The sequence below is a fragment of the Hippopotamus amphibius genome, chromosome 6 (assembly GCF_030028045.1).
Source record: "Hippopotamus amphibius kiboko isolate mHipAmp2 chromosome 6, mHipAmp2.hap2, whole genome shotgun sequence".
NCBI classification, from domain to species: domain Eukaryota; kingdom Metazoa; phylum Chordata; class Mammalia; order Artiodactyla; family Hippopotamidae; genus Hippopotamus; species Hippopotamus amphibius.
In genome coordinates, this window is record NC_080191.1 from 128,875,023 (window position 1) to 128,880,778 (window position 5,756).

The following is a 5,756-nucleotide window of genomic DNA, read 5'->3' on the forward strand; positions in this document are numbered from 1 at the left end:
AATTCCTTTCATTATGTAAACTGATTTGAGTACATTCTTGTTACTTGAAACTGAACTGATAACTAATACTTAGAATGAAACAAACCAAAAAGAAACCTTTAAATGTCTCTTTATCCCCTTTCCTTGAGTTTAGAAAAAGCTATAAACTTACCTGTTTCCTCTATTTAGGGCAGCATGGTCCTTTAGTTCCTCTGTGACACAAATTGATTTTAATGAGGCTCAACATATTCGAGAAAGTATTTTAATATTAAAAAAACAAAAAACCCAAGTATATGGCCACACAGCCATTTTCAGCCCCCCAATTTTATCATCCTTGCATTCTACTCCTCCACTATCTAGAAATCCATGCCTAGGGACTTCCCTGGTGGTCGGTGGTTAAGAATCCACCTCTCAATGCAGGGGACACAGGTTTGATCCCTGGTTGGGGAACGAAGATCCCACATGGCATGGGGCATCTAAGCCTGCCTGCCACAACTACTGAGCCAGTGGGCTTGCTCTGGAGCCCATGCGCCATATCTAGAGAGAAGCCCATGTGCCACAACTGCAGCTAAGACCTGATGCAGCCAAATAAATAAATAAATAGAAATCCATGCTTAATTAATAGGAACAGAAGGAATGTGTCAGATGGCTATACCCCAGGTGGCCATTCTCTCCTCTGCTCTGTTTTCTTTTGTCTAACAAGTGTACTTTTTTTTTTTTTTTATATCACCTTTCGTCCTGTTTAGTGGTGGCTCCTTTCCTCCTGCTCTAGATCTTTTCTTCAGTACTGGTCCTTCATATTTACTAGGTCCCTGATCTGGAGTAAAATGGGACCCCGAACAGAGTAAAGTCTAATGAGTCAAGGTCTTGGCCTGTGTCTAAAGTCCAGGCTTGGAAAATGGGAGGGAAGCTTCCCTCAGCAGCCAGTGGTTGGAGAAGCTGCTAAAAATCACAGAGGGCTTGGCTTCCTTTATAGCCAGAGCATCTCAGTCCTACCTATTCAGCCTCATCTTCTTAGGAGTGTCTCTAGATGGGGAGGGACCTTAGTAGCACTAACCAGTCTCCTGTCATCCTGCTATTATTTTTAGAGCCTCATGGGGATGTCTGGATATTCAGGGAAATGAAGATCCACTTCTCGGCCTTCTCACCACCACTCTGAGAGTATTTAGAGTTGGGCAGCAGACCTGGGCACAGGAACTCTGGAATCCTTATGGTTCCAAAGTTATCATTTTAAAGCATTATTACATTACAAGCGTGTAAAAGGCCAATTACATTAAAGTAAGTGTTTCAGATACCTATTGCTGCAAAAAAAGCCACCCCAAGCTAAGTGGTGTAAAATGATCAAAGTGACTTGTCATCATCATCTCTCATGGTTCTGGGGGTTGACTGAGCTCAGCTAGGTGGTCACCTCTCAAGGGATTCCGTGTAATTGGTGTCAGATGGTGGCTGGGGCTGGAGTCATTTCAAAGGCTGCCTCACTCACATATCTGGTACTGATTCTGGCTGTTGTCTGAGACCATAGCTGAGACTGACAACTAGAACACCTACAGGTGGCCTCTCCTTGTGATCTGGGTTTCTTCATGCTATGGTAGATCAGTCCCAAGAACACTGTCCCAAGAATAAGAGCTAGGCAAAAGCTGTATCACCCTTTATGATCTAACCTCTGAAATCAGAGTCAGTTCTACCACGTTCTGTTGGCAGAAAGGCCACAAAAGTCCACCTAGTTTCAATGGGAGGGATACAGATGCCATCTATTGATCAGAGAAGAGCAAGGTCACATGGTCAAATGAGTATGTGGGATGAGAAATATTGTTACACTCATCTTTGGAGAATAAGTTTCTTTCAATAATGCTGAATAGATGCTGGCTGAGTGGATACAAGGTCTTTGTTACCTGAATATTAATGATCAAGACCTCCACTGAAACTTTGTGTTATAGGAAAGCAAAAGTCACCATACAATGAAAATAGTCCCTAACATGTACTCAAGAATCTCTTCCCTCTTAACTGTGACAGTGTCTCTGATCATTGGAAGTTGTAAATATCCACCCATACAATGCAAAATGAAAGGGTTAAATCTTGCAAAAAAGAAAAGATTTCATTGTCAACTATTTTTAGAGAATATTTGGAATCTCGTGTAACCGGTAGACCAGCTAACAACTGCAGAAGAAAAAAAATCAACAAGGATGATCGCGTGTCAGCGGAATTATTTAAAAATCCAAAGATTAAGCAAGGCATTAGGGAAAAATCGTTGAAACTCTTTGAGTATTTCTACATGTTAAGAGCATTCTGTGTGTCATTAACTTTTGTTAAAAAAATTATGTGCCCTCCAAAAAACAAAACAACAAAACAAAACAATACTTGATTCAGTCTTTGTACATTTCAAGGACCAGGCCATAGTTTCTACAGTAACCTAAATTTTGTTACATATAAGATAAAATAATTTTTAGTTTTAATTTTCAGATATAGTCTCAGTCAAATTCCTTCCTATGCAATTTTGATCCCTTGTTGAGTAGATTTACTTTAATGGCTTTTTTCCCACTACTTTTGAAAGAAGGTCCTCCTACAGTCCATACAAGCTTTCATCCATCCCTAGAGAGTTAAGCAAGAACAACATCAATTAAAACGACTACAGTGATGGTATTTTCACAGCTTTTTTAGAAAGCCTGTTATATCAAGTGAAAGTAAATCTGAGATCTTTACCAGAGCATTAGTTTTTGCCTTAGATATTAGGGCAAGGCGCATCTGTAGTTGTCTGCTAGCTACTCTTCATCAAACACGTATCAAGCGCCTGCTTAGTGCAAGGCAATGCACTAAAGATCTATTGGGAATCCTAAAGATGAACAGACTCTGTGATGAAAGCATTAATATATGTGTTTCCATTCAAGGTCACTGTGAGGCTTACACCACCACCTCCACCATCTCCTCCACCATCTCCACCACCATCACTGTCAACACCACCTCCACACCTCCCTCACCACACTTACCACCTCCACCACCACCATCACCATTACCACTTCAGCCACCACCAACAGCAGCCACATAGCTCTAACAGCATAAAGCACATTTACTATGAAAACTGGAATTAAAGAACTTTACCCTAAAGTTATTTGGAAAACAGTATCTCTTATGCAGTTAATTCACTGGTACTTATCTTGTTGCATATCACATGTTGCCAAATGATACACACCAATACTCTGAAATTTTCAGGGCAGTTTTTCAGCATTTTGACACTCTAAGAGGAGATTTTAAGTATGAAGGAATGACAGAAATTACTTATTTCAAATCCCTCAATTTCCAGATGAGGAAAATAAACCTCAGAGAAGTGAAGCGACTATCCAGGGTCACATGACAAGACAAACACAGATCAAAATAAAAGCTCAATCCTGCTGATTCCTTTACTGCCCAGGGTCTTCCTCCCTCCCACTCACTCCTGCTAAAGGAGGACTAAGTAAGGACTGTTAGTCCAGCCAGACAAAAAAGTTATCACACCTGTTAGGTAAACAGAAACTCTCTGAAGAACAGAAGAAACTGCAAATCCCCTCCCAGGAATCCTTTGTTGGCTCAGATTGTGGTGGGTTATGTAAATGAGGATGCACTGCATAAGAATGGGGTCATGAATTTCCTGGGGATTAAGCATGATAATGCAGTGTGCCCAGGAAAGAAAATGATACTTTGCACTTGTATACCTTTCACCCATCCAACAATAATAAATAAGACTTTGTACTCTCAGCCAAATATTGCAAAGTACTTAACAAATGTTTAACTCATGAATCCTCAGAACAACCAAGAAAGGAAAACTTTTGAAAGGAAAAAAAGAAAGCAGCTCTCATCCTCACGATTCAATGTGAAATCTGAGGTCAGAAGAGATGAGTCCACACCTAGCGGAAGGACACTGCTGGCAGGACAGCTGACCTGTAAAGACATTCCTGTGTTGGAACACTGTCCAAGGTGACCTAGATACAGGATTTTGAAAAGGGCGGAGGTGAATCCGAAAAGGCCCTGCTCGTTCTTCCAGCCCAATGAATCTATGAAGCTTTCATGAGAGGTTTGTTTCTGAGTTTTTAAAGGTTCTTTGAGGAGACTTTTTTTGGCATGTCCCCTAAAATAATTTTTTAAAACCATGTAACCCTTCACAAAGTTTTTAGTGGATGTCTAAAATGTTTAGTTTATTTGAATAATTGGAAAGGTTGTGATTTCTAACATATTATTAATATAGGTGTTTTAAAATAAACTATCATGATACTCTCCTTAAAAGATCCACTCGAATCTAAAATCCAAGCAATGTGATGCCCACCATCATCCATTTAAAAATATATAAACAAGTTCTGTAACAGTCAGAAATTTTACATCATTCCCCTTTCTCCTTAAGCTCATATTTTTAAAATTTTTAAATGGAAGTATAGTTGACGTATAGTATTGTGTAAATTACAGGTGTACAATATAGTGATGCACAAATTTTAAAGTTATACTCCATTTATAGTTATTGTAAAATATTGGCTATATTCTCCGTGTTGTACGATATATCTTTGTAGCCTAATCTATACCAAATAGTTCGTACCTCTTAATCTCCCACCCCTGTGTTGCCCCTCCCTCTTTCCCTCTCCCCACTATATCCATGAGTCTGCTTAAGCTTGTATTTTTATCACACTTCTACATACTTTTATCCTAACAGACTATATTATGATGCTCAATGGTCTTATAATTCATTCTGTTAATAAAAAGCTTTGTAAATTAAATTTGTAAATTTCCGGTAATTTTGTTGGGGTGAGCTGTAGTAACAAAGGCACAAGTGTGTCTTGGCTCAGCACAATCAAAGTTTCTTTCCTTCTCTCATGATAGTCCTGGGTGAGATGCTCAAATAAAGCAAGGTGCTCTCCTCCACACAGCGATTAGGGGACCCTAGTGCCTTCCATCAAATGCCTCCGCCATCCCCTAGAACAAGAGTCTAGCTCATGGGCCTATTTTTAGGTGTCCTGGGAGCTAACAATAGATTTACTTTTTTTTTCTTCCTTTTTTTCAGATTTACATTTTTAAAGGACTATTAAGAAAAAAAAAGCAGCATATGAGACAGAGGCCTTGTGTGGCCTGCAAAGCCTAAAATAGTTAGCGTCTGTTCCTTTTGCTGAGGTTTGTCAACCTTCTTCTAGAACTTCATTCTTGACTGTATCTAGCTTGTAGAGGGAGAAACAAAGAGTGCATGGAGGAGGTTTTTAGGTCTGGAAGTGACTCACATCAATCCTACTCAGATTCTGTTGCCCAGAATGAATACATGGCCACCCCTGCCAGCAAGGGAGACAGGGAAATGTAGGCTGGCTGTGCACCCAAGAAGGGGAGAACAAATCTGGGGAGACAGCTCAGAGATTCTACCATGATCAGGTTCTAAAGTGGCATAAAGAATTTTATCACTGTAATTGGTAGTAGTATAAAAATGGTCAAAATAACCCACATATATGACAAATTAAGATAAACAAATATAAAAAGTAAAGTGTTATTAACTATGCAGTTTTTAATAAAGTGAATGAGACTGTTTACTTTCCAGAAGAGTATGGGACATTATGACTGGCCAATGCTCTTCTTTCTCTCTTCCCTTGCACATACCAGTTTCTGCAGACAACTTTTTTTTTTTAATGTGTATTATTTACTTATTTATTGGCTGCATTAGATCTTTGTTGCTCCACGCGGGCTTTCTCTAGTTGATGCGAGCGGGGGCTACTCTTCATTGTGGTGTGCGGGCTCCTCATTGCAGTGGATTCTCTTGTTGTGGAGCACAGGCTCTA